This window comes from Struthio camelus, chromosome 1, assembly GCF_040807025.1.
Source record: "Struthio camelus isolate bStrCam1 chromosome 1, bStrCam1.hap1, whole genome shotgun sequence".
Taxonomy (NCBI): Eukaryota; Metazoa; Chordata; class Aves; order Struthioniformes; family Struthionidae; genus Struthio; species Struthio camelus.
In genome coordinates, this window is record NC_090942.1 from 35,883,073 (window position 1) to 35,901,517 (window position 18,445).

Consider the following 18,445-nt stretch of genomic DNA (forward strand, 5'->3'; position numbering starts at 1 on the left):
AAGAAAGAAAACCACAGAATGGTACTGATAGGAATTGTGGAGAAACTCCCTTTTTACTTTGTCACAGCTACCACAGGGGTATGGTGGCACCTGGAAGACCTAGATGTTTGCAGCAGAGTAACCTGCTGCCCCAAGGACATCATGGTCCACCCAGAAAACAGACTGGGCAAAGGAAGAAGTATGCCCAGTCAGCTGGTAGGGAACTGAGGCAGAGATAAATCAGAGCATGTCCTCAGAGCTTGATGACCTAAGTCACCAAGGGTTACTTCCATCCTCAGCAGCTTACACGACTATTTCAGCTCATATTTCTTTTCCTTTATTCAAAGCTCTGCAGCAGGACTACCATTTTAAGAATTCAAAGGAAAAACAGGCAAAACTGGACAAAGTTTTCTTTCTTCTTATTTATCACTCAGAGATATGGCAGAAATGTCAACAAATATTTTTTAACTTATTTTTTAATTGTAGTCCCTCATTTTCTCATGTCTCATCGACACAATTTGTTCCTACATCTTATTCTGTTATCAAAATTGCACTCATGAATATTTAATACTTGAACTAAGCTAAGTTGCAGCAGTATTTTTACCACATTGTAGGTTACAATTATATGGAATGAATTTAACCAGATTAAATGAGTAAAAGAAGCATCTGTAGTGCCAGACCACCTCTCATGAACTTTTGTGTATTTGTGCAGCTAATCTCTTCACTTTATTTTATCAGGAATGTTTGCATATCTATTCAGCTTAAATATTTTTAACTATAGTCATACCCCTGTTTTCTCTGTATGTTTCTAGACCTCTGTTGAGCACCATATATACTTTCATGCTCAGAAAACATAAATATAAACAAATCCTATGGAAAATAGCAATATACGGAACAGTATGTGGGACTAACAATGTGCTACATTAGTACTCAAGCCATTACTATCTTACAAAATTGCCTCTGTGAATAGTTGCATTTTTCATTCTTCATTCATTGCACAAAGGGAGAATGACTGAAAATGCTACTAACTGGCCTGGATTCGTTCCAGCCTGTGAGGGCATTGTTTGCAAATCTCTGCTAGGCATAGCGCAGGGTGGCACTGAACCAAAGCAAGGCGCTTGCAAGATTTATGCAAGGACATGGAATTTTCCACTGACCAAGACAAGCTCAAAATCATACACAGGCATACTTTGGTAGACGACCATAAAAATAACATCATGATGTGTTGAGTAACATTCAACTAAAGGTTAATGTAATTACCAGGAAAAAAACCCTCTGCTAATTACAGGCTGTCCTAGCTTTTAAAGCTATTATAATCACATTGCTTTCGGAAATGCAGCTAACGCTCAGTTAATGTAGTCTGTTATTTATGTGTATGTGATACCCTGAGCCAGCTTGAGCGTCCTCCGAAAGTATGTAAAACAATAATTTTCCTGCCTCAAGGGTGAGGGACAGGATCCTGGCAGGGTCTAATGTGCTTCTGTGACTGAAAAGGAAGGGATAGGAGCAAAAAGGAGGGCTGAAAATGGGTGCAAAAGGGAGAGAGCGAAGGTTGCTGCAACAATTGCTTCTGCTGACGGGAGGAGGAGGTGGACCTCTGCACACCTCCCTGCCCGCCACCCACGGCCCCGCACACTCCCATCCCTCTCAGCTGTCCAAAGCTTGGGCTTAGGTAAAACAGGCAGCAGAAGCATACTTATTTTGCTTCCCCCAATATCTGCCTAGTTCAAGTCTTCAGGTACTTATTAAACAGACAAGAGGGCCTAGTCCATAAGAAAGCATTTATTCTGCAGTGTAACGCCTAGTCTCAATGAATTAACACTTAAACACACAGGCTAACTGGAGAAAAAGTATTGCAAGCAAATGCTGTAGTTTACTTCTGAGCAATTTTCTTGTAGTCCAAACACTGCAATAGATTAAAAAAAGTGCCATACACAAAAAAATTGTGCATGTCTTTTGGTTTTGCCTTGATCCTCCAGATGAAAAGATATGAATACAAAGGAAACAAAGATAATCACTTTCAAGACTGATATTAACAACAACAATAATAATAAGAGAATATTTTAGACATTTGCTGCTACGAAGAGAGTCAAAGGGCAATTTCAGAATGCTGGAAGTAGGTTGATCTTGTCTAAGACAAACAGGAACCCCACTGAAACTCCATTCTGTCTTTGTTGGTAATGACTGAAATAATGGAAACTGGCCCCTAAAAACAACACTATATAAAATCCTGGACAGACGCTGGGACATGCGGACACTGGGGGTTTCGTGGGAGCTTATAACTAACACAAGGATTGGAGATTAGTTGTTTTATCTGTGAGTCAGGGTCAGGTAGAGTCCCCAAATAGGATTTGCTCACAGCTATGGCCCTGGAAGAGCTTAAGGAATGATTTAGGCCCAGAGAACATGGAAGAAGCTTCTGGGAGCCGTGATCAAGAGAAATGCTTTCTGTTTTTTGACTTCCTGGTGTGCAGGAAAGCAAGACTGCTCCACACATACTTTGCAAATCCTCACTTACGTCCAAAGAAATGCCCGCTTCCATCACCATTTTCCCTCCTTCTATAAACCAACTGCAAATGACTGAATATCTACCAGTAAGTCAAGTGGTTCACTTCTGTCCAAGTACGCACTTCTCTTTGCTCCTGGAGTCACTATTGTTATTGCATTTTGGCTTGAGTGAGTACCTTCTCTTTTCTGAATTTTCCATACATTTTTAGGCTGGTTATGAAGCATTCTGTATTTCCAGTCCTTAACTTGTAATGTAGAGATTATTGTGAGTTGGAAATCCAAGTGTTAGCCATTACACCCTTATCTGACTTAATTTTACCAACAGGTTAAATTGGAAGAGCTGCTGGGAAATATTTTGGTGCCCTTCACCTCTCTTTAGTAGACTCTTTCCAATTTCTCTGCCCCTCCAGGGGTACCCAGGAAGCTGCTGCAGCAGCAGCAGCAGCAGCCGCCTGCAAAACGTGCTGTACCCTTAGGTGCCCCTGCACCCGGGAACATGACAGAGAAGCATGACAGAGGAGATCTTCCAGTGAATGCAAAAAATCTTTCTCAGTAGAAAGGCCAATTTAAATCAATCTCAAGCAGCTTTGATTATAAGTGGTCGTTGGTGTATGGTGGAGAGGAAACACAATGTTAAAGAACAGATTTTCCCTTGCAGCTTCCCCACAGGTTTAATGCTCCCTGGACTGTTATATTTGAAATAAATGTTTGTACATGCAGGATGCAATCTTAAGGATGATAAGTTTATTCTGATTCACTGCTGTGCTGGCTGCTAAAATCCCATGAAAATCTTTGTGCTTGTAATAATGATGAGGCTCCTACAAAATGGATACAAAATGGAAAGAGACTGAATGCACTGCTCTGAGTACTTTCACACATCTTAATATGGCATTACACTCCCCCTTCAAGGGCCCTATGATAATCCTGTTTGAACTCACCCACTCATTTCCAGATCAAGTCCACTACGGAGTTTGCTGACATTTAGCTCTGTCTAGCCCCAGGCAAGGAGCTGGGAGGTGTGCAGCTGTGGTGGAATCAAAAGGAGACGGAAAGGCTGTGTGAAACATTTCCCGTAGAAATCTTTGTGATTCCAAGATCTGTATTGTCAAACCTTAAGATATCAGAAATTAATCTGAAACATAAAAGTAAAAATGCTCTTTGTTCGCTATCAGCATGCACCACATCAAGCCTCTGTTTATTTGCATACACATATCCCGCATTTTTTACAGTATGCTTCATAGGTTTCCATGATGACAAGTCTGATGTGTAGCACACTGTTAGTTTGCCATCTAGTGGTATAGTAAAGAACAAGTTTTACGTTGTATTTCAATTAAAAAGTTCCTCACAGATGCCCAGAATGCAAACATGAGCTGATTTTGCTGCTGTTTGATTTTAGAACTCTAGTAGTAAAAAAAAAGTCCATTACCATCTGCTCAATGATCATTAATTAACGTATATTCTTAGACTTTCCACTTGGTTCTCCACGAGCAGATACAGGTTCCTCAAGAGGACCACCTGTGTAGATCCAATGGCTGCTCTCTGTCTTAGATTTTATTGCTTTTAGTGTTACCCTGGGCTTTTGTTAAGGGTACAGATATGAGAGTAAAATGAATCTGTTCTTATGCAAATATCAGGGAATCTCAAAAAACAGAACTTGAATGGTACTTCAGCAGGCATTGTCTGTATGATAGTAGGCCTTCCATGAGAAGACTTGTCAAGATAGCATTAATGAAGCCTCAGAAGATCTTGACAGGTGTTTTTTCAGTCTGTTCTACAAAACTTTCTATTCTGGTGATTTCACAGACCTCTCTGGGCATCACAGTGCATCGATATCACTGCTACTGGAAAATGTTTCTTAATGTCTAAACTATCAGACTTTGAACCTGTAACTTCTTGTTCTGTCTGTCATGGACAGGGAGAACAACTTCTTCCATCTTTTCAGTAATCTTTACAATATCTAAAGACTGTTATTATGCCTCTTAGTCCTTTCTGCCCTAGATTAAATAAACTCAATTATCATAAGTTATTTTCTTTAAATCTTCAGTGTAGATTTTTTCTATCTTCTAGATTTTCACTAGTTTCTCCGCCACTTTCTTGAAATGAAGATTTTTTAAAAGTAGCTGCATATACTTTAATTATAATTAAAAAAAAATAGCGTCACTACTTAGTCTAATGAGGTGGAACATTCCTTCATAGAATAAAAACTACCACTTTCCTTCCTTGCTAACACAGTCATAAGCATTCCTGTTTCAGGGATGAACAACCATTAGGAACGTTAAAATTTCTGCTGACTGTCCTCTGATCCTGCCTCTTGTATGTTATACTTGTAAGTACTTATATACAGGAACTCTACATAGTTCACCAGATTTTGGCCTTGTATGTGCAAACGGTTTGTCAATGTACAGACTTCAAAGATTGTTTGCATCTTCCATTCTAGTTTCACTGATGTCCTCTTCATGTATATTCTGGTCACTAGAGAGCAGGTATTTTGTTCAAAACAAAAGACTTCCAAAATCATTCGCGTGCAATAACGTAAAGACAAACAAATACATGTTTTCCATTGAAAGGGCTAAGAAAAGTTTCTAAACCTTTTCTTCGGTGTTGCGAATATCTATTTTGCTTCACTTTCTGGGCTACTCAGATCTGCTTTTCCTATTCCTGAGGCGCTCAGGCAATTTGACCTAGCTGTGCTGAGAGCTGGGTGCTGCCCGATGCCCTGCAGAGCCCCCGAGCGGGCTGCCTGAGGCGGTGGCCGTTTTCCCCTTACTTCCCTGTGAAGCCTGAGAGCAGTACTAGGCCACTGCTGAAGGGCAGCTCATCACCTCCTAAGCGAGCGACTGTGGGAAAAGGGACCTAATGATGTCTGAAGTGTTCCCCAATTAGTTTAAAGAGGATTAAAATGTCAAGGGAGCCTGGCTGGGTTTTGGCATAAGCAGCAACCCATTACCTGCAGTTGCCAGAACTGAGAAGTAGTGAAAAGCAAGGTCAGGGCTTAGGCAACACTTGTATGTTACACCTGTTTTTTGTTTTACTCCACCATGAGAGAACAGCTGGAAATATGTTCCCCTCTTATAATAACCCCCATGCTCTTTCCTCCATTAAATATGATAGGTACATGGACTAGTGTTATGGATAGCCATCACTTGGGTATTGCTTATTTGTTGTTGTGAAGAGACAAGCTGCAGAAACATCAGCACAGAGTCCCAGCGCAGCCAGACAATCACGGTGTGAAGCCATGGTCATCGGTTAGTTTTAACTCCCTGTCGTTTCAATAGCTGTTTTGGCAGCATGCTCAGCCAAACAAGCCACAGTGGACTTCGGGCAATTTTGATCGGCCAGTCATTTCTAGTTTAAACAGAGAAAAAACAAATGAGCAGAAAGAAGAAAAGAACCTTGCTTTGAGAAAATTTGGCTTTGTGAAAAGACTCTGATGTAAAACACCACAGGGAAAGGAAAACTGGGGAGAGAGACTTGTTTTTATCTCTTTGTACTCAAAAGGGCAAACAATCATTTTCAGCTGATTCATAGCTTAATTTTCTCACCTGACTGCGCAGTAGTTGGAACAGGAAATTAACTTCACAAATTGTAGGACTGAGGCTGTGAATGGAGAGGGATGCTAAATGCATGTGATTTGTTATATGAAGCTACTTTTATTATCCCGTGCATTCACTAAGGAGTGAGATGGGAAGGAGAGAGGAGCCGGACAGCCACTTTAGGAAACAGGTACTGATAAGTGACAGGGGGAAATTTCAGTTCAGTGCAAATTCATTTCATATGGGCAGTTCATTTTTTCTGCATGTTTTATGCAAAATGGACTGCTCCTCTATTTTTAGGGTGTTTTTAAAAGGGATGATTACAGGGTAGTGAAGAAGGCTGGAACAGCAAGTGACAGTGCGAACAGCAGAACAAGGACCATTTCTGAGGAGTATGAGCCATGCAGAAGGACAAGAATTTATCAGAAATATTGCTGGCAGTTTAAGCTTGTTTGGAAGTAATATGAGAGAAATAAATACAATTTTGGATGAAGTGTACTGTATATTTAGCCTCAGAACTGACAACAATGGGTTGTAGATCTTGCCTTTAACAGAAGAGCAGCTGTGGTGTGCTTCACCTTGATCCTTTTCAGTACAAATCACTTCTTGGGCACTGGAAAGTTCCTGCAGGGAAAAAAGACAGGATGAATCCTCTGCAAAAAATACTATGACACTATACCGGGGGAAAAAAACCAAACAAATAAACAAACAAACAGTTACAGTGCTGGCAGGATTTCTTCCTGGAAGAAACAGAGGGGAAGCGATGGATGGAAAATAAAGTCTTTTCTTGAGGAACTGACATGGCACCATCAGAAATATCTTATAAGAGATGGTGCCAATAAGACAGTAAGCTGTGTTAAAATCTAAGGCAGATCCCTCAGGCAAGATGATGGCAAAGCAAAGCTAGAAGAGCTGGTGAAAGCAAGAAGTAGCAGCAAATGATGCAACTGCTGTATGCGGTATAAACTTCTCTCCCAACAAAAGAGAGTCAATACATTTGCATCCTTGTATACTAACTACGGCGAAAGAGATACAGAATGACATTCAAGGAAGTCTTCAAGCTGCTCATTAAAATGAGAACAGGTCAACACTACATTCCTTTCTGTTCCCTTTGAAGAGGTGTAGGCCTGTATCATTTCCCACTGGAGAAGGGATATGGAAATGTGACCTTCCAATGATGATCTGAAAGGCAGTTCTCAAAAGCTCAATTTGGCAAGGTACTTAGCAAATACCTGACTTTAGGTATATGAGCAGACAGATCAATAAAATGGGGCTGGTCCCACCCTACCAAACTGAGAAAAAGTGGGAATAGTCCTTCTCCATGTATTTACTTGACTCTGCTTTTTTGAATTTGATAGCATTTCAAATACCTAGAGAAGAAAACTTGGAAGTTTTCTTAGAAATTCAATTAATTGTATTTACATTTGTGCATACTGTTCCTAACTGTGTACTACAGTGCTTTTAAAATGCTATGTTCCTTCTGAGATTTGCAAAGGATATGATTCTCATAGAGGATGGAGATTCAAAGGGAACAAGTGAAAGTCTAGCCTTTGTCCATTTAATTCAAGTTTTATTTCACATAATACGCTTGGAATACACTTCTGAGAAGTAGCATTGGATCACATGCTAGAAAGTAGTCATACAGAAATTAGAATAAAATAAAAATGTTTCTTTAGAGCCATATAATTTATATTCTTGCACTTTTAAGATTACTGTTTAGGGTGAAGTTTACTTAATTCTAAAAATATTCCCAGTATACAACTAAGCTGACCTATCAGCACTGGCACTTCAGAAACAATCATATAAAAGAACTACTAAATAAGTATATTCATTATTTTTAAGCACACGTTTTAATTAAATAGAAACACTAAATAGTCAAGATATACGTTTTTAAAACTATTTTTTTAAGAGGAGAAAGGCTTTGTAATGTTTGCAATTCAAATGCCTCTGTTAGTGTTTATCTGATATGTTGATTGGTTACTATTAAGAATTGCCTTTACCGTTGCTGCTTTGTATTATGTTACTCCATTTTGCCGCCAGCATTTTTCATTTGCTTCTGAAAGGTCCACCATGATGTATTGTGATTGATGGATCATGTATATTTGACAATTCAGATTGTTTGGTTAATGAATGAATTTTTATCTAGCCCTAGATAAAGAAGATGTCTCAGCCAGCTGTCCATGCCACCGAACCTCAAAAAGACCCGAAAACAAGACACTTGGTTCATATTTCAAAGGTATCTTGCCAATGTCTGCATTCAGTGCAACAAGTTGTTCCCAGAGGAAATTAAGGTAACAGCCATGGTGTGGTGAAGAGAGAACAGGAAAATCAGAACTGCTATAGCCCTGAGGGGAACAGATGCATAACAACAAGGAGAGCGAAAGATCACCTTTATGGTATTGAATACCAGTTGGCTGATCTGGTAATCGAATAAACTTGCATGTGCTGGGCTTCCTGGTATTACCTAGAGGTAGAAAAAAAATCCTGTTAACTACAACAACAAGAAAAGTTATCATCCTTTTTAGTTTTATCAGGATGCAGAGGCAAAAAATTAAATGGAAAATAAGGAAGAAAACTGCATAACCTTTGAAATCTCTATGGTACAAAATTTAGAGACGGGAAATATATTTAGCATGAAGTTTACATACAATGTATCTATAAGAACCAAAAGACTGTAAGAGAGAAGAATCCTTTTTATAATATAACTTAGTCAATCCTGAACTCTCTAATCTCAGTTAAAAACTACAGGAGAGCCATCAAATTGGGCAGAAAATTCTGTATGTCTTCTCAGTTATGCCTGTCCTTGTCTTCTCACATTCTGTTTCATCTCATGGCACAAGAATATGGTGTAGCTGTTGCAGAGGGTCTTTCTGAGCTGCTTGCATTACTCAGCAAACTGGCCGGAATTCAAATCAAATATTAGGAGTTTTGGTAAAGCGAGTCCCCTACTAGCTGCTTATGTGCTGACACCAATACTCTGCGTAAGTATTCTCTACATTTCTTTCCTCTTACAGAGGAAGAAAAGTAGGAGGACAGAAAACAAAGAATTTGCATGGGCTGGTACCTCCTTGAGATGTGTCTTTTAATCTTGTAGTGGCTCAGAGCTAAGCACTGTTATTGGCGGGAGAAAAAAGCTGTAATTAAACAGAGGGTCAGAGTCACCTAGATGAGGGGAGAGCTGCTGAAAGAGGATAAAAGCTACATCAGTTCTTTTATTTGAGGGGAGCCTTAGAAACCCTCCCCTCTTCTGTTAAACTTTCCCCATTATACTTAGCTGCTTTAGGTAGGTTGGAAATCTGAGCTACTCTTCCCAAGAGCACAGGTGGAGAAGCCACTTGAGTTACTTGTTCTTATTGCCTCAGTGAGGCCCATTTACCACTGTGTGAAAAACCCCAGGAGGACTCACCCAGGTTAAATTGCCGACCTTAGCTGAAAAGGACTTTTTGATTGGTTTAAGCCAAAACAAATCTGTCCTCCTCATTCAGCTATAGCTTAGGTTCTTACAAAGCTGATTATAAAATCTTCGGAGAGCTCAGATATTTCTGCAGCACTCTGCACAGAAGCTCACTTTGGAATTGCAGCTGCTGAGTCACAGAAATCAGAGGGAGCAGTAACCTGTTACATCATTTATTTCTTAGCCTTACATTGAATTAGTCCCAGGAGATATTGTTCCCACTCCTTCCAATGAGTGGTTGTTTTATAATCAACAGAGTTCGTTATCAGGAAGTTTCTTCTGATGTTCAGCCACGTTATTATATTGTGTTTTTTTTTCTGTCTTTTATGTAATCATATCATTCTGAGTGCCCTAAAATAGCCCTGTAATGCTGATAGGAGAGCTCTGAGCAAGGGAACAATGTTTTGAAAGCAAAAAGGGGTTTAGACAATCTTATTAATTGCAAGGAAGGAACTGGTGATTAAGGTCCTGATTTTGCCAAAGCTTAAGCACCTGTGAGAAAGCAACAGAACTACTCATGTGATGCAGCAGCTTTTTTGTATCTATGTCTTTAAAAGTGTCTGATTGCTGACAAAAAAAATACTGCTTGCTTTGTTGTACTTACACTTTAATTTGGGAATTGCATGGCTTAATGTTTTCCCAAAATATAAGTTCCAATATTGCACAGTCTCCATCTGTTCTGGAATAAGCAACATGGATTCTAATACCCTCCCATCTGTACTGATATTTTTAGCCACACATTCAGGTTTGTAATCTCTCTGCTCCAGTCCACGTTCCTGGCATGAAACATAGTACTTGTTGTTTGTTGACCCAAAATTTTAAATTATACTTGTGCGTGCCTGTGTCTGTATACACGAACAGCGTTTTTGAGTTCTTTTCTTAGCTCTAGGGAAATGATTTGAAATTCAGGTGTCTGCAACAAGATATTTTCTCTCTCTCTTAAATCTTCAAAATTTCTATTCTTGATTTGTGAGCCATCTAGTTCCTAGATATCAGTCAGGAAAACACCGCAAGATGGAGAAATGAGAGGAAACACAAATATGAGTTTAAATGCCACTGGGCAAGGTATATTGGTAAGTATTTGTTAAACACAAAACCAAGTTATTTTCTTTTCACCTTATCATGCTCATGATTTATTTATGCAGGTTGGGAGAATAAGCCTAAGGCTTAGCGTGATGGACAGATGACCAAAGGAGGAAAAAAAATCGCAGATGAGATTCTGAGTTGTGTTTCTGTGGAAGTTAGGCAGAATAAGGCAATAGTAAACTAAATTAGGTGATCAGACATGGGGTGAAAGAAAATTAGGATTTTCATTGAGTAAAGAAAATGCAATCACAGCAGAAATGCAGCCTGCTTTCAGAGTTCTTAATTGTTTGCATAGCTCCACATTCATTCTGGTGAAACTCTTTCCATGCTTAGAGCAACTGCCTATATGAGGCAGTAGTAAACAGATATTCCAACGGCTGATATATTAAGACAGCACTTGAGAAGAAACCCAAGGCAGATCCCTGTTCCAAGATTGTTTTAAGGCAGCAGGAACACCCTGGTACCCTGTATTCCAAAATTACAGAGTAAGTCCAATGTATCAGATATATTGTGCATGTGCAAACAATTCTGCATCGTGGATGCTATATAACCATTACTCAGGTGATAAGCCTGGGCTTCCCAGTTCCCTGGTCTAGGTGCATTTGCTGGCCTTACCTGACAGCATAGAGAGGAAACATGGATGCATGGACTTGGAGGTGATGTAGAGGTTCCCAGTCTGGATGACTAGAGGAGTGTAAAGCCTCCTATGGAGCACATTGGCCTTCAGCTTGGTTACAGCTACTGCCTTTGTCCAGGGCAATTGATCCAACGCGGTGGACACATACGAACCAGCGGCCTGGGATCTGTAGACCTGAGCTGTGAGATAGCCACACTCGACTCTGCAAAAGGCATTTTGGTGGTTTTGAACAAATCACTTGGTCTTTGTGCTTGAGCTTCCCGTCTTCTTATTTTAGAGAGGTGATGTGAAGATACACACTCAGGATTCTCATGCACTTGTGCAAGGACCTTAGTCCTTGACTGTGTAGGGGTGATGATTCCCTGCTGATAGATACCAACAGAGCTGTCTCAGCCAGACAGAGCCATCCTGGCCCCAGCACTGGCTCCTGCCAGATGCCTTATAGGAAGGAGCATGAGACTGGGTAATAAAGAGTAACAGAAACAACTTCCCATTAAGGTAGCTGTTCTTTCCACATAAATTAGCAGCTGCTGTATGCCCTGAAACGCAAGTCCTTCCATCCCTTTATTTTTCACATTATATCACGTATATCTTGGGAAGTTCTCATTACCAGGATCATTAGCCAATTCTTTCTTTCCCTCTCATCTGCTAAGGCAGCTATGCTGCTTTGACAAAGTGTTCTATCACTAAATAATGCATCAAGTAAAAGTATTTCTCTTTGCCCATTTTAAATTGTAGCATTTTACTGGAGTTCCCTATTTTCTTCTACTATAAAAAAGGCCAAGCAGGTAAGTCTGGTTCACCTTCTGTCTGTCTCCTCCTTATTTTTCAATGCCTTTAATAGCTTACTTTAGGATGAAGAGTTATCTCAGTTGTTTCATTCTACCCTTCTGCAGAGGTTTTTCATGTCTTTGATTCTTTTTATGGTTCTTTGCCATATCGTATCTTCAAACAGTAACTTCTTTTTGAGGTGAGGTTGACAGATGTGCACCCAGTATTCCAGATATGCTAGTCTAATGAATGTAGAGAGGTACATGTATATATTTTCAGGGTTATTTTTCATTTACTTCCCTTAACATTCTTGTGTTTCAGTTGCAACTGCTCTTGGGACTAAAGTTTTCAGTAGAATGTTGCAGATATGCTGAAGCTCTGTAACTACCAGGAAACCACTTGCCGGAAAAATGGCCTAGTGAATCTCATAGAATGCAAATATATTTTAGAACACACAAGAATCCTTAAAAGTATCAGGCCACTGATTAACATGACCAGATCTTTTCTGTCTGACGATGGATATTACCAAACATTTTGAGCTAAGCCTTTCAAAGAAGAGAAAAGAAACAAAGTCAAAAAGAGAACTTCCATTGACTTCACTGGGCTTTGAAACAGAACTTCACACCCACAGAGTGGACATTGTGCAAAAATACACTAATTACCTAGTAATCATTCTGCTACCTCCCAAGCTTCCCTTTTTCTTTAATTTAGCACTTGAATAGTTTTGGCTTTAAATGCCATGATAAGCTTTGAGAAGCGCAAAATAAAAACCTAGCATTTGAAGATCTCCAATTAGAATAATTACCACAGCATCTTTTTGTGCAACTAAAAAACTAGGGACTCAGAAAAAATATGAAAAAGTACAAAGATTACAAGCAAATGAAATAACTTTAGTTATAGCATACTCCAGATGAAGTACTTGAAACACTGTGACAATAACAATACACTGCTACCTGTGCTGACCACATACATTGTGATTTAATGGTCGACTTGAAAAGAGAATATCACAAGCAAGTTGAAAAGTCAATTAGCACAACATTTCCTAATATCCCACAGATTCATTTCTTCCCCTGTGAGTGTTAGAGAAATGGAAAATGTTGCACATTTAACCCACTCTCCACTAATTTAGTCCTTTCAGGCTCTTCATATTTTTTTCTTCCATCTTGGTCATTTAGAAATAACGTTCTATCAGAGCGCAAAGGAAAATGGGCATATACGTGGACTGCTATTTCAATATTACAACGCGTGGGAGGAAATTATTCAGAAAAAGCTACCATGGTTTAAATTCACACTCAATATAAATTTGCGTTAACTTTCAAGTGTGGACAAGTCCTTATGCTTTATTATCTCCATAGGGGTGAAAATTGGTGTGAAAACAGCAAGGAGGAAAAGAAAAAAGACAAAAAAGGAAACTAGACTTCGAACAGGAAATATACTTAAAGAAACAGCTGTTTTACCCAAGTGGGAGAACTCCTGTGCTGCTGATTCACAGTTCAGGTGTGAAGAGTGAGGACCCAGCAAAGCGTTCAGCAGAGAGAGGCGTCTTACCAGAGGCAGCGTTGTTGTTCTATGGCAGTGCTGGCCGTCTCTCAACTACTTAACACAACAAAACGCTCTGCTCACCTGGCTTCCAGGGGCTAGATATCTCTGTTTGACGTGCTGTTGTGCTGTGCAGCTGTACTCTCTGTTGTCATGTGCATCTTGCTAAACTCAGCATCCTCTCTGCAATGTCACAGTCAAGTCAGGAAATCAGGGTTTCACGTATGAGAAAACAACGAACAGAGTTTAAGCAGAATCACGTTGATTTAATTGTTAGGTCTTGTGAGTCTGTAATGATTATTGAACCAGCCACACTGATGGTCAGCGAAGGATGTTTGTCTGTGCTCACACCCAACCCTTCCCCTTTGCAGTGATCACAACTGTGCTTTTGGGGTCTCCTCAAGTACCTACCCCACAGGTCCCGGTACACTTGCTGAAATAAGCTTGCAGCCCCTAAGCTAAGCTCCCACAGATTAGCTCTCTCCACAGATTATGACCTCTCTGTTGTTCCTGAGAATGTATGACTTTCCTGTCACCACAGCATCCTATGCTTTTCTGTGCTCTAAAATCCCTTCTGAAACCTGGCAATCTTATGGCATAAAAATTTCCTTGAAAAAGAGAAAGACTTTACAGCACTGGCACTATATAATTTTAAGCAAGGGACAAGCAGTAAATTACTCTGGTGCCAGATGTGATTTTATTATGAGATTTTCCTAGAAGTTGCTTTCCTCTGGGTTTTCAAGAAGTCTATAGAAATCTCAGATTTTACAGAAAAATAAATTTCAAGCTGGAACGTAAGGAAATTTTTGAGAAATTATTCAAACCCTGAATGGAAAGCTGAAGTTAAGCAAAAAGAAACTCAAACTGTCTTAGTTATACTGTCATTATTTTAAGAAAAATCTCATGATTATGCAGTAGAAGATGTTTACCCTGAAGTCTGAATGTCCTGTGTGAGTAATATTTAAACTGACTGTACGGAGCTACCACGGGCTATGACCGAGTATTTATAAATCTTCTTCCCAGTGTTTTGCAAGCCTTCTAGATGCTTAAACAGATCTCAGAAATTTTTAAAGTTTTGCAAGATTTTTGGATGAAAAAAGTCAGCTATCAGAATTTCTCAAAAACATCCTGACGTGTTTAATTGAAAATACTAGAGCAGCCTCTTGTTTTACTGTTGAATATAGTTTCACAAACCAGCTGTAGCCTCTTTTCCAAAGGATGGGACAATGGTCAGGTTATGTAACATTTGAAGGGATACAGTGCTGGACTGCTGTAGCATCCCTTTAAGGTGGAGGCGATGCTGATCCCTTGCTGTAGTGTTATGGCTTCATTCACGTGCTCGGACCTCCTCATGCAATGCAGGAAGAGGTTCAAAGCGCCCGGTGACCTCCTGTTTCTCTGGTTTTGGGGTTACAGAATAATATAGGGACCAGGAAAGCTGTGCTGTAAAGGAGTACAATGAAGAAGAGTAAGCAGTAGCAGAGTAAGATGGAAGCCAATTTTTTTGTCTCGTTCTTGTTGCGTAAGCTTCAACAGGTTGTGCAGTTTACAGACTTCCCATATCCATGCCAGTCGGGGAACGCCTTTTCTGTGTTACATTTACCTTAAGGGCAGATATTTAGGATTTATACTGGAAGGACCATGATCAGCCTTTGGCCCTAGAAAAAAGATGGCAAGTGGCAACTTCCCATATAGGCCTGCTTCATAGAGGAAAAGCTGAATGGAAGATAAAGCAGGTAAACAAGCTAATGTAGACTTTCAGTTGTGCTAGTAGTGTTGTGCTAGTTGTGCTATTTATACTTTGGGTCTTGGTCTGAAAGCAGTAGAACATTTTGCCAACCTTTTGAAAGTTTTAGTTTTTCTTCCCTCTCTTGTTGAGCCACGTAATTTCTTCTCTCCCAAACCACTAGAGGGCCCTAAAGTCCACCTTAACAAATCAGCTTGGCCGTTTGATGTGACTATGCTTTCCAGAACTCTTGCACATCCAGGGTTTGCTCTTACCAACGCAACTGCTATGTAATCTGAATACAGACTCAGGAAAATAAGGATGTGGAGGAGAATATGACTTGCAGGAAAGGCAAGGCAGTGTCACCAAATGACTCCCACATGCTAGGAAAGAGTTACGGCTTTCTGAAATTTGGAGTGGATGATATCTCCTCAGCAGCATCAGGTTTTCACCCATGTCCATTCTCTTTTTTACCTCTCAGACGTATATGGAATAGTGTATGTGTGTGTGATTGTGTGTGCAGGAGGCTTTTGATTTCATATCAGTTCACCACTGTGAAGATGTCTGCCTAACATTAAGCCTTACCTACATAGCATGACCTTTGGTTGTTCAGGAGTGAAACAGCCCAGTCCCCTCTGCTATTCAGAATGAGGAGTGGGTAGGACAAATAATTTCAGGAACAGGAAAAGGCTCATTTTGAAAAATGTACCTTTCTGCTTGTAGATAGGGTAGGTGGGAAGGCTGTTCTGTTCTGGTTTGGGATTTTTTCCATCTATATTTGTGGAATGAAAAAGTGGATGTATAAGAATAGAGAATTTCTTCCTGTCTTTGATTATCCTGCCTAGACTCTATTTCCCTGGGATCTAGGATAACATCTTGACCTTTGAACATGTTCAGAAACACACAATTTTAAAAATAATTCCAAAGCAATATTCCTTCTGCCTCCTCTTCCCATTTGCTCTTCCCAGTCCCTTTATGAATATGCCATAGTTTCAGCTCTGAAATATTCAGATAGGTAGGTGTAAAACGCTGTGAAGTTATTGGCAGCCCTTTCAGGACTGAAAGTAAAACCCAGGTCATAGGAAGAGAGAGGATATCAGTGGGACCAACTGTTCACTCACTCCTGTTCCTGGAACAGTCTGAAGTATTGGGAACTAAAATACAAAAACGTCACAGCAAGTTTTATGGCTTTCTCTGAAACTTATATCATTTGATGGATGATAAGCTAAAGCAGCTGACTGCATGGGCCAAAGAGGGCAAAATGGATTCCAATAATAAAATGCTAAAATTGCTTAAAATGTTCCTAAAATGTTTTGCCAGTGACATATAAGAAAACATACTGCAGAGTAGAATGGCTTTATTGGCATTTGTTTGAAATGACCTGTGTGATACCAGTGGCCCTGTCATTCTGGAGTAACGAGTAGCTATTCAAACTGACCTCTGTTACCCACTTAATGTACCGCGCTTACCCAGCCCAGTCTTTTGGAGGGCTTGCACTGGGTTTAAGTGAGGCATAAACTATGTTCTTTCCCTCAGGGTTAATTTTGCCTTTCCAAAATGAATTACACATTAGGGTAAGAAATAACATTTCAGACAGATATATGGCTGCCAGGCTAGTGATTGTGATTAGCGATAATGAATGAACACTACAGAATGAAAGTTCCCTTGTAATATTTTTAAGCAAATTTTTTCCTCATTAGCAGTAATAAGGAAAATACTAATGCATGTATGAGTGGACACTGATATAATCTTGTTTATCTTATAGAAAGACTTGTTAACTCTCCAGCAGGGTAGAATGGATGGGATTCACCTCAGGTAACTTTAGCATCTAAGTTAGCCACCTGAACTCCTTCTACGATAAGCAGAGAAAAAAAAGGCACTTCTAAGAAATGATTCACTTCATCTTAGTGTAGATGGCTAAAATATGTTGTGTAGCTCATATTTTAAAAGTATACATTTCTCTCCTTTAACCATAAAGGATATCCAGATGACTACATGAGTTTTATATTATCTATATCTAGACTTGAGTGAGATGAATCTCACCTGCCTTGTCAATGTGGTCGTGCAATTCTCACATTCATTTGCTTTAAATTCCTGGGTAAAGTCTCTGAGCTACATATGTGGTAGCTGCAGGACTTGGAAGAGAAAAGATATAAGCAGCAGATAACTGCCAACATAAGCAAGGGTTGGGAGAAACCACAGCTGCTGGGAACATCTGGGCAGAGCTCAGTTATTTCAGAGGAGGTCCCTTTCCCAGCTTTGGACTCTTCGGACACACAGGGGCAAGTTACCCCCTGCAGGCACCCTTTGAATGGCTGCAGAAACTGTGTAGGCAGCTGAAGCAAGTCTAAGAGAAGGGGAAATACTGGCTAAAGGGGCTTGGAACATGGATAAAACACTTCCATGTCCTGAGCACCTTCACTGGTTTCCTCCTGGGGCCCTTCTCAGTCCCATCTGCCAGGAATGATTGGTGCTCTCTACTTAGCGCGCTGCCCAGACTAGGAAAGAGAGCATACATGGTGGGTGACCTAGGAGGAAATGGAAGGACGGAGAAAGAGGACCCTGCTGAATCATTTAAAATACAGTGTCACTCTTTAAGGGGTAGCTTAATCCACTCTGTTTTCTTGGTTAGTCCTCTATTGCAGAAGTCTTATTTGTTTTATGGGGGAATGTTCTTTTCTCAAAATAATACAGCTTTCCTGTTAAGGAGTGGTTTGAATTAGTGGTAATTCAGAACAGTTTTTTTTTTTTTTAAAGAGTGCATAAATGGAGTTATAAAATGCTCTGTAATATTTTAATTCCTTCTACATTTCTTTCATAAGCATATTCTGGGTCTTGAGGGATATTCGTACCAAACATGTGGCTTAGTTCCAAGTAGTTTTCTTAAAACCCTTGTGTTTTGGGGCATAGCCAGACAGGATGACAGAATATCTATTATTTTTATATCTCTTATGTTGAGTTGACAGTATGAAAAATGTTTTTCCTTGGGAGAAAATTAAAAATTCCTGTCTAATTTAAAAAGAGGATTGTCTTAAGGACTTGCTTGCTCTGAACCTCTATATGCTTTTGAGAGCCTGCTCCTATTCTTTTGGAACTATTGAGTATTCTTTTGCAAGCAGCTCCCATCATTTAGGAACTCATTTTGTGACTTCAATTGTAAATGGTTTACAAATTCCTAAAAAATCTCCATGGACGTCTAGTGTGTGAATTAG

At 39.8% G+C, this 18,445-nt stretch overlaps 1 long non-coding RNA gene across 1 annotated transcript in view; it reads left to right on the forward strand.

Moving 5' to 3' along the window:
* The window catches only part of LOC104147924 (uncharacterized), a 48,079-nt gene that overhangs the window by 8,070 nt on the left and 21,564 nt on the right, over positions 1-18,445 (forward strand). The window contains exon 2 of the long non-coding RNA XR_694997.2: positions 8,167-8,256. This is a non-coding gene — a long non-coding RNA (uncharacterized lncRNA). The remainder of the gene's footprint in view (positions 1-8,166; positions 8,257-18,445) is intronic.